This window comes from Cricetulus griseus, chromosome X (genome assembly GCF_003668045.3).
Source record: "Cricetulus griseus strain 17A/GY chromosome X, alternate assembly CriGri-PICRH-1.0, whole genome shotgun sequence".
NCBI classification, from domain to species: Eukaryota; Metazoa; Chordata; class Mammalia; order Rodentia; family Cricetidae; genus Cricetulus; species Cricetulus griseus.
This window is the reverse complement of record NC_048604.1, coordinates 85,674,046-85,685,941: the sequence shown is the minus strand read 5'-3', so window position 1 is coordinate 85,685,941 and position 11,896 is coordinate 85,674,046.

Here is an 11,896-nt window from a genome sequence, read left to right as displayed (position 1 = left end):
AAGTACATGTCATCAAACTATGCATTGTCCTTTAACTCTATAAACAGAGGCTGATAGTCAATGTTGGATAAGATTTTTTGCCTCAAGTCCACCTAAGATATTGCAAGCATGGCAGAATCTGTATTACAATGAAGATTAAGTATGGAAGGTAGAAAAAGACAAAATAAGAAAAATAGAGTCATCTGTCCTGTAGCAGAATCACAGGTGTTTGATGTTTTGGGTATTCTGAAGGTAATGATGCTTGCTTATTCTTTGTACCTTCACGAGGAAGCCTTCTCCCCTTCCCCTTTTGGATTGGGCTATATAAGAGGTTTGAATAATAACTTTGGGTCTAAACCTGGTATTCACCAGGTGCCCTCCCAACTTTATGTCTTGTCTCTTGCCTATTCCTTTCCTCAAACCACACTCTTTCTTCCACACACAGACCAGACAAGCCAGGCTTTGCCACACAGATGTCCCAAAATATGAATGCCTGACAGGATTCTTCTCTTTCTTTTATTCCTATTTTCTCAGTTTTGAACTTTTCATGGTGAACAAGATTTCTTGGATTTTTTTGAGTTAGGAGTTTTTGAGGTTTAATGTTTTCTTCAACTGCTGAATCAATTTTTTTCTATCAAGTCTTGAATGCCTGAGATTTTCTCTTCCAATTCTTATATTCTTTTGCTGATTCTTGCATTTGTAGTTCCTGTTTGTTTACCCAGACTTTCCATTTACTGATTCCCGTTTGTGTTTTCTTTATTACTGCTATTTTTTGTTTGATTTTTGAGACAGGGTTTCTATGTGGCTTTGGAGGCTGGTCACAGACTCACAGAGACCCACCTGCCTCTGCCTCACAAGTGCTGGGATTAAAGGCATGGGCCACCGCCACAACCAACCAGCATATTGCTACTATTTTTTTAACATCTTTAATAGTTTTCTTCACATGTTTGTTTGATACTTATTGGCATTTTTGCCCTTCTTTAAGAGAGTTATACATTTCGTCATTACTTTTTGTTTTTCTTTCTCTTGAATTCTTTATTATTATTATTATTATTATTATTATTATTATTTTAGAGACACTTATATTTACATATCCATCCCTCCCTTTCCCTCACCCTCCCATCCTACCATATTCCCCACCAACATCCCCAAAGCACCCACCAACTCCTCCCTAGGGATAGTGAGGCTATCCATTGTGACAATCAAAGTCCGTCATATCATTTTGGGCAGGGCCTAGGCTGTATCTAGGCTGCAATGGTATGCCTCCATAGGGAATGGGTTCCCAAAGTCCATTAGTGCTCTAAGGATAAACACTGGCTCCACTGTTAGAAGTCAACATAGACTGTCTTGACTTCCTACCTGGCACGTACATTCAGAGAGCTTGGTTCAGTCCAATGCTGTTTCCCCAGTTTTATGACTAGGGGGTCCATGCTCTCCGTAGGTCAGGCCATCTGTTCCTGTGGGTTTCTCTAGCACCATCTTGACTCCTTTGCTCATCCCTCCTCCCTCTCCACAACTGGATTCCCGGAGTATGGTTCAGTGCTTAGGGGTGGGTGTCTGTTTCTGCTTCAAACAGCTACTGGATGAAGGCACTCAGGCAGTAGGTGGAGGGCAGAGCTTCCTTGAATTCTTTATTGGAGTTTTCAATTTACTCTTTAAGAATCACTATTATCTTCATAGAATGGTTTTAAATGTAATTATCTTGTGCTTCATCTGTGGTCCATATTTCAGATTTACTGTCACAGGATAGTTAGCTCTGGCGATGCCATATTGCCCTGGCTGTTGTTGATTATATTCTTATACCAGTGTTCAGGCATCTGTGTCTGGGACAATTATGATTTGATCTTGACTTCTAAGTTTGTCTTTGTTAGCTATGTCTTTTTTTGTTTCTGTCTCTACTTTCATTTTTTAGTCTATGTTGCTTGTATTTCTAGTGGCCTGAATGACCTCTCGTCTATTAAGGAATCTCTCTCCAAGTCGTGACCTGACCTTCTGTTGGTTAGCTTGCCTTTGGTGCATCATGGGGTTTCTATTCTTTTTATTGGTGTGACCTACACCTGAGCAGCAGAAGTTGGATCACTCATTTGTCTTCTAAAAAATGTGGCCTAAACCTTACCAGTGAAAATCTGCTGGGTTAGGGGCAGTCTCTGATATAGGGTGTGTGATGATCTGGATCTGTGTGTGCTGTGAGTTGAGACTTTGGGAATACGATCCAGGTAATGTGGCAGTTCCTCTGGCACTTGGGTCTCTGAGCTCTACTCCTGACTTGAGTGGCCTGATCCTGACCAATAGAAGTCTGCCTGGGATTGGTGCAGTCTTGTAGGGAGGAGTGGATGAGCAAAGTGGGTTGCAGGATGTGTTTTTGGGAATATTATCTAGGGATTGGGGCTGTTCAGCTTGCAGGCAAGTCACTTACCTGTTCTTCTGAGTGGTATTTGGTTACAGTTTCTTTATCAATATCTATGTATACATTCAATACATAACACTTTCAGATTTGTCAATACAATTAAACAGCATAACCAAATAACATACACAAAAATAGATAAGATACATATTAATGTTTGATGAATTAAGAATTAATCCTATCATTTTATATTTTCTTACGATACTATTTTTTAATATTCAGCTGTTCAAATATACCTGTTTAGGAAGATATAAATTTCAACTTTATTAATATGGCGTAATTGTGCATATATTGAAAAAAACTTTGGCAATATTTGCAGAGTAATAATTTATCGGTTGGTACTTTGGCTTAGTTTTAGCCCATAACACATTTAGTGGTCTCTAAGAAGAAAGTCTAAAAAACATATTATATTCATAAATAACTGGATCAAATAGTGTCTAAAAATAGTGTTGTGATTATTTCAACTCTTCTCATGCTTAAGGGAAAATGCATTAACAGTAGTAACTGCATTTTCCCAGAGCAAACTTATATTAGGTAAATTGGCCTTAGACAAATTATAAAATAAATCTACAGTGATGGGCTCAGATGAATGATAATGAGGATAATCAAACTTCAGAGTACTACAAATGTATTTTCTGGGTAAAATCCTAGTACTGCTCATTGTGGCAGCATCTATGGTCTGTAATGCATTGATACCCTTTTTTATCAGAAACAAAGAGCAGACTATTTTCTAAATGACTATATGGCTACTGGTGCGTATTTATTGCCATTAAAAATAAGTCTACTTAAACATAAGTAAACTAAATCACCTAAAATGCATGTAACCAAAAGCAGGAAAATACTAAATATCTGTGTGGGAAAGACTTCCCTAAATTGAAAAAGACAAATACTGGAATCTTAACCTACTTCAAAATATAATTTAAGGACTAAAAACTAGATCAAACCATGAATAAACATTTTAAAGCATTTTTATAAAGATTAATTTGAAAGGAACTTGAAGAATTTAACAACATCCCTAATAACACCCCCCCAAATACTTGATCTTATATATTAGCCTCTTTTCTCATTTTGTTGAGAAAAAATACTTCATAAAGCAGCAAAGAATAAATGTTGATTTGAGAATAGTTTAGAAAGTATATTGTCTATCAAGGCTAGGAAGCATAATAGCAGGAGTATGAGTGGATTTATGACATTTAGTACATACTCAGGAAGCAGAATAATACTTAGTCTTCAACTTCAGCCTATGGAAAATTACCACACACTTTCAGGTGGGTCTTTGTATCTCATATTAAGATCTATTGAAGCATTCTCATAGCTATATCTAAATTGTCTCTTAGGTGATTCTAAGTCCTGTCAAGTTTGCAATTAAAATAAACCATCAAAAATCAGTTATTTGTCAACCTGGCAATAAATTGCATCACTTTTAACACATAACCTTTCATGCCTTGTTCTGATAGGTTAGAAGTTATAACAGAAAATATATTCAGTCTAATTTCAAAACACATCATGGCATGCAAGAGGTAGATATAACAATGTTCAAAAACCTAAGTTTAGGGTTTCTCCCAAGACTCAGACAAAGTTAATTATGAATTCCTATGAAATAAAAATAAAAAGCAAGTACTTCCAATAGATCATAGAATAAATTAAACATTTCCTATCAAAAATAGTGGAATTTGTAGGGAGCAATCCTGTTTATAGGTGCTGCTGACCACACCACAGGTGTGGTTAGCGTGACATAATAAGGTTTTGAGATGCGAAAGAGGCTCCCTTTTATTCTCTCATCTGCTCAGCTCTGGTGGGTCACTCCTGCTCCTGTGTAAACCTGTTCACTGGCTTCGTTGCATGAATGCTTTCTTAATAAACTATCTGTTATCAATCTAGTTCTGAGTCCACATTGCATTCGGCTTTAGGAATTATTGTCATAACAAGAAAAAATTGTAACAAAACATGACAAAACATCGAATTCTACTAGGCTGTCTGTAATGATAACTCTTTCTGCCAGCCACCTGAGTTAAGCCACCAAATAACATATAGAGTTTTATATTAGTTACAATGCTGCTGACAAATTACTAGGATTTCTTATTTGCTAGCTCTGTCTTAAATATCAACCATAACTATTAATCTATATATTTTATAAAGACTTATCAAGGTTGCAGTGGCATGTGTCCTCTCTTCCCAGGGATCACCTGTGACTTTCCCCTTGACTACATTTCCCAGAATCATCCTCAACTCCTATCCCCACCTATCTTGCTTCCCCATTGGCCAACAGCGCTTAATTTATCAACCAATAAGGAAAACATATACACAGAATGACCTTCCTCATCAGCTGTCTGTGGCATCTGGGGATTGATGTTGAATCATATGCTCTTCAACAACTTTGAGCATCCCCGTTACATACATTTTGGACAGATTCACTCTAGCTTTTTATTTCCTCTACAGATATCCAAGGTCTCTAGAATTACCACCATGTAAGCTAATCCATTGCAACTTGGCTTCACCTTCCCAGTTTTCTGAGGTCCTCCTTGCAGAGAATGTAACCCCATGATATTTGGCCTCAATAGCATTCTAGAGCAGAAGTCTCGGTGATTGCCCCATTCTTGCATTGTCCATACATATAAAACATGTCTTGCTGCCAGACTGGGATGTATTAGGCCTTCATGAATATTGATGCTGTGTTTTGTTCACCTAGAGGATGTCAATGACGAAATACCAAATTCTTTTCAGGTAACAACTCTTTCAGAAGCATTGTTCATTTAGTATCTTTAAAAAATGATTTTGAATTTTCCTAATTCAAATTTTGTATACAAGGAACCCTTTGTTTTGTTCAAATGCACAGTGCTTGATTTCTGTTTAATTGTGCTAAACTTTTAACAATTACATATTAACTTACCTTTATTCTATGAAATTTACATTAGGTCACACTTATTTCCTCACCTTAAATGTCCATTTCATATTCATACTAGGATTTTTCTAGTTTGATTTTGCATACATGTTGTGTGTGTAGTCAGAGATCCTTTGAGTTGATACGTGCAACAACAATATCATGTATGGAAATCAGCATTTCACAACGATTTCTCATCTGCCAAATCTTATGTTCTTTATTCCTCCTGTTCAATGATGTTCTATAAGATTGCTGTGGAGAAAAATCATGTAGACAATCCACATCTGAGCTCCCACAGTTACCTATATTTAGCACTTTGACTTACAAATCTCTTCAAAAAAGAAGCTTCTCAGATCACAGTTAAGAAGAACAAATATGAGAGAGAAAGAAGTATAAATATTTAGGTGTCAGACTAACACAATGACCCCTCAACAAGCCAACAGCCCTAGGTTCACCATTAGAACCAATAACACTCCCATCCATAAGCATATGAGAAGGCTTAGGGTAGCAGGCATGCATCTTTTTCTATGGAACAGCTCCAAGAAGCTATCAGAAAGTAGTTAGTGATGACCATAACAATAATGCCACCAGTAGGAACCTCATGCTTAACAGGTCAGGATTATAGCATGCATCTTCCAATGTATGCTAAGAAATTTTTTCTTATCATAATTCTGCACAGCACCCTGCTGTTCTATGAAAATATCTAGTTTATAGAAAATTCCCTATTAAGTGTGAAATTAAATTTCTATATTCTGAAATCAAATTTTCTGTTATCTACATCAATGGGAATTCATTATATACTTCTGTTGGGAATTGATTCAGAATTTATCAATACATTTAAAGTCTATGGTTCTGAAAATGCAATTTAGTGTGTGAGATTATGTAACACAAGTTCTAATAGATCTTAATAATAAAAATCTAGAGTCAGATATTGGGAAAAATGCTGAGAGATCAGAGAGAAGAAGAAGCAAGTCAAAGCTACCTTTAACTCACTAGCTTCCCAGCAGAAAAGAGACCACGTTCCTTTTTCCTCCCACCTATTTGCTTTCTGTGGCAGTCATCTCACTGCCTCTATGTCTGTCTGTACAGACATCCAGAACTCTATGGCAAGCTATTGGCAAGCTCCACCTTCTGATCTTCAGACATGCTTTATTTGTACAAACAAGATATCACAACAAGATTATATTTCATATGAAATATGATATCTTGCTTGTACAAATAAAGCATAATATCCACTGAGGATATTGTACAAAATACTTATATTAGCTATTGCTTAATAAAAATTAAAAGTAATGTACTATATATTTAGAAAGATGACAAAAAGTATAAACACATGTAAGGAATAGAATATTATGGCAAATTTTCCATTCAATTGTAATAGTTAAGTAAATGCATGAATATTTGTCTAAGTGTAATCACATGACTCTCCAAGGAGTAGAATAGATTCGTCAATACAATAATATATATATTTCATTCCTTACACTTCTGTTTTAATTGAATCTTTTACATGCATGGAGAGATGTAAGAGAGAAAGAGAAGAGATTGATAAGACATTTCTTATAATGGAAATAAAGGAAAGCATGTAGAAGGAAATTTAAGAATAGATTACAAACAGAATAGGTGGTTTGATTCAAGGCCAAGGATTTGAATTAAATATATTAGCATTTGATACATAAGGTATTGCAACTAAAGAGCTAGGTTAGACTGGACAGACTTAGCTGTAGAATCACTCAGTGAGAACAGCCTACATCTCTTTGCAATTGGTTCCTGATATTTGCCTTGTCGCCATTCTCTTTGTCAAAAGTGCATTTACTGCCTTCTTTTTCTAAACTCACTATTTCTTCAGAATAATATGCTACCATTTTTATTGCACAATAATGTGCTGTATCTAAAGTGTGTTGGTAGTGGGCTTCTTACCATCTTTGAAGGCATTCTGACAACATTTTGCCCAATATAACCTTCTTTAGAGAGATTGCAAGGCTTGTAGATTCTGCTAGCTATTTTTTACTCCAACCACCAAGGCACAGTAATTTCTGTCCATAGCAGAACCACCAAGGCACAGTAATCTCTGTCCATACCAGAATCCCTGAACAATTTGCACATCTTCTTTCCAGTTCACTTCTGTCTATAAAATACCTAAATGCACTATGCTGCATGTCAAGAAACACTGCTTCATAGGAAAATATTGCTTGTTGTTTTCATCACTAACATTGACCCCATAATACTTCCAACCTTCATTCACAACATCAGCAGCTACATCTGTGGCTATGAACTCCTAATAGAAAGTATGGAACTTTCATTTATTGTCCACTTCAGTGAGTTTCTGACAGTCACACTCTGTAAAGAGATATTCAGTTTCAATGTTATACAGTCAATCCCTTTGAAAATTACACAAAATGATGATGTTCAACACTCTTAACAATGAGGGGAATATAAATCAAAAGAACATTTGTATTTTGTCACAACAGGAAGAATGGCTGACACCAAGATAATAAATGGCAACTACTTAGCAATGTGTGAGTGAAGATGACCTATTTTTAACTTCAAGTTTGGGTACAAATGGTCAGAGCTAGTATGAAAATCTTTATGGAGGTATCTCTGAAACTAAAATTAGAAGTAGCATGTGACCTAAGGATATAATATCTGAATATGTGCCCAAATATTTCTATATTAGCTTGCAACAGAGATGAGTAAACATTAATCTTATTGTACCATTATTCACAAGAGTAGAGCTATGGAATAATATTCGTTTTCCTCAACAAATGAATAAAGAATGTTTAATGTAATTTTACCATAGAAAAGATAAAATTATGTCACCAGAATGAAAATGGAAGTAGCTATGCACTTGTCCAGTTGTGGTTGCCTGTGATGATTTCAATTTATATAAAGAAAGTGTTCTTTAACGAATGGTGGTAGCTCCACTTATCTGTAGGAATAAGAATAAGATACGGATGTAGCAAGTTATTATGCGGAATAGCGAATTGATGGTGGTAGAAATATTTCCATGTCTATGAAATTACTATCCTTTGGAAGCTTGATACATTTCAAGTGTCAGGAATGATTTCTCTTCCACTGAGTGAATCTTGGTCTGGTTAAAAGCAGTTGGTTGCCACTGGCACACAAGTACAATTTTGTGTACCTTTAGGATATATTGCATTTTTGGCGATTGTCATACTTCATAGGTGTTACAGCTAACCATGAGTCTTTAATCGTTCTGCTAACATAGCAGTCTACATAATATTTTCTTACAAGTTAGACCACAGGAAATACAATTTCAGGTCAGGTACAGGCTGTATCATTTGAGTTCTATGATGTAAATGTTATGAGTTATAAGAATTATAAGAGAGACTCATCAACCACTCAGAGAAAACAAAGGGATCTATCAATAGTTTGTATTGTTTTGGGAGTCATGGAAACTAACCTGACCAATCATTTACTTGTAATTGTTGTAGGTGTTTGGCTAGTCTATGATATATATATATATATATATATATATATATATATATATATATATCAAGAAAATTATTTTATAGGTTAATCCCAGGTCGCTCTCTCTCCCCTCCTGCCCTGCCCCTCCCAACTAACATCCTACCCATCCCATACACTATCTGCTTCCCAGGAAGGTTGAGGCCTTCCATAGGGGGTCTGTTATATTCTTTGGGATAGGGCCTAGGCCCTTGTGTCTAGGCTCAGGGAGTATCCCTCCATGTGAGATGGGCTCCCAAAGTCCTTTCCTCTGGTAGTGTTAAGTACTGATCTACTACAAGAGGCCCTACAGATTTCCAAGGTCTCCTCATTGACACTCACATTCAGGGGGTCTGGATACCTTTGCTCATTAGTCTTCCTTCTCTGCATCTGGATTTCAGTTCAGTTCAAGGTTTAACTGTGGGTGTCTGCTTATACTTCCTCCAGCTGCTGGATGAGGGGTATGTGATGGCATATGAATTAATCATCAATCTCATTATCAGGAAAGGGCATTTAAGGTAGCCTCTCTTCTGTTGTTTAGATTGTTAGTTGGTGTCATCTTTGTATCTCTCCAGACATTTCCTTAGTGCCTGGTTTCTCTTTAACCTTATAATGTCTCCTATTATATTATCTCTTATCTTGCTCTATTCTGTCCTTCTCCCAACTCACCCTCCCTGTCCCATCATGTTCTCCTCACCCCTCCTCTTCTACCTTCTCATTCTCCTAGTTCCCTCCACCCCCAAATGCTCCCAATTTTCTCAGGAGATATTGTGCTTTTCCCAGTCTCCAGGGGACCCTGTAGGTCTCTCTTAGAGTCCTCCTTGTATAACAGCCTCTCCTGCAGCCTGGGCTGCAGACTGGCAATCCTTTACTCTATGTCTGAAATCCACATATGAGTGTATACATACAATGCCTGTCTTTTTGTTACTGGGTTACCTCACTCAGAATGGTTTCTTCTAGATCCATCCATTTGCCTGTGAATTTCAAGATTCCACTGCCCTTTTTTTCCACTGAGTAGTACTCCATTGTGTAAATGTACATTTTTTCTCTCCATTCTTCAGTTGAAGGAATCTAGGTTGTTTCCAGGTTCTGGCTGTTATAAATAATGCTGCTATGAACATAGCTGAACAGATGTAGGAATGTGCTTCTTTTGGGTATATGCCTAAGAGTGGAATTGCTAGATCTTGTGGTAGACTGATTTCCATTTTCCTAAGGAATCACCATACAGATTTCCAAAGTGGCTGTAGCACTTGGCACTCCCACCAGCAGTGGAAGAGTGTTCCGATTTCTCCACAACCTCTCCAGCATAAACTGTCATTGGTGTTTTTGATTTTAGCCATAATGACAGGTATGAGGTGGTATCTCAGAATTCTTTTGATTTGCATTTCCCTGATGGCTAAGGATGTTGAACATTTTCTTGTGTGTCTTTAGCCATTTTGGATTGCTCTAATGGGAAATGTCTATTTAGTTCTGTACCTCACTTTTTAATTGGATTATTTGGTGTTTTGGAGACTGGCTTCTTGAGTTTTTTGTAAATTTTGGAGATCAAGCCTCTGTCGGATGTGGCATGGGTGAATATATTTTCCCAATCCATGGGCTCTCATTTTGTATTGTTGACTGTGTCCTTTGCCTTACAGAAGCTTCTCTGTTTCAGGAGGTCCCATTTATTAATTGTGGATCTCCGTGTCTGTGCTACCAATGTTATGTTCAGGAAGTGATCTCCTTCGTTGAAGGGTATTTCCTACTTTGTCTTCAAATAAGTTCAGTGTGCCTGTGGTTATATTGAGGTCTTTGATCCATTTGCACTTAAGTTTTGTGCATGGTGATAGACATGAAGATATCTGCAGTCTTCTACATGCCAGTATCCAATTATGCCAGCACCATTTGTTGAAGATGCTTTCTTTATTCCATTGTATAGCTTTGGCTTCTTTGTCAAAAACTAGGCGTTTATAAGTGTTTGGGTTAATATCAGGGTGTTCAACTCAATTCCATTGGTCTACCTGTCTATTTTTGTGAAAATACCAAGCTGTTTTCAGGACTGGAAATCTGGGATGGTGATGCCTCCGGAAGTTATTTTATTGTACAGGGTTGTTTTGACTATCTTGGGCCTTTTGTTTTTCATATAAAGTTGAGAATTGTTTTTTCAAGTCCTGTGAAGAATTGTGTGGGGATTTCAATGGGCATTGCATTGCATCTGTAGATTGCTTTTGGAAAGATTGACATTTTTACTATGTGGATCGTACCTTTCCAAGAACATGGGAGGTCCATCCATTTTGTGGTATCTTCTTCAATTTCTTTCTTTAAAGACTCAAAATTCTCATGATACAGGTCTTTCACTATTTGGCTAGCATTACCCCCAAGGTATTTTTTGTTGTTTGTGGCGATTGCAAAGAGTGATGTTTCTCTGATTTCTTTCTCAGCACATTTATCATCAATATAAAGTAGGGCTACTGATTTTTTTGAGTTAGTCTTGTATCCTGCCACTTTGCTGAAGGTGTTTATCAGCTCTAAGATTTCCCTGGTGGAGTTTTTCAGTTCATTTATTTAGACTACCATATCATCTGCAAGCAGTGAAAGCTTGACTTCTTCATTTACAATTTGTATCCCCTTGATCTCTTTTTGTTGTCTTATTGCTCTAGCTAGAACTTCAAGTACAATATTGAAGAGGTGTGGAGAGAGTGGACAGCCTAGCCTTGTCTTCTTCCTGATTTTAGAGAAATAGCTTTGAGTTTCTTTCCATTTAGTTTGATGTTGGCTGTTGGCTTAATGTAAATTGTTTTTATTATGTGCAGATATGTTCCTATTATTCCTGACCTCTCCAGGACCTTTATCATGAAGGGGTGTTGGATTTTGTCCAAGGCTTTTTCATCATCTATTGTGCTGATCATGTGGTTTTTCTTTTTCAGTTGGTTTATATGGTGGATTACATTGACAGATTTTCGAATGCTGAACCAACCCTGCATCCCAGGGATGAAGCCTATTTGATCACGTTGGATGATTTTTCTGAAATGTGCTTGGATTCAGTTTGCCAGTATTTTATTGAGTATTTTTTGTTCTATGTAAATGAGGGATATTGGTCTATAATTCTCTTTCTTAGTTGTGTCTTTGTGTGGCTTGGTTACCAAGGTAACTGTAGCCTCATAAAAAGAGTTTAGCAATGAATCTTC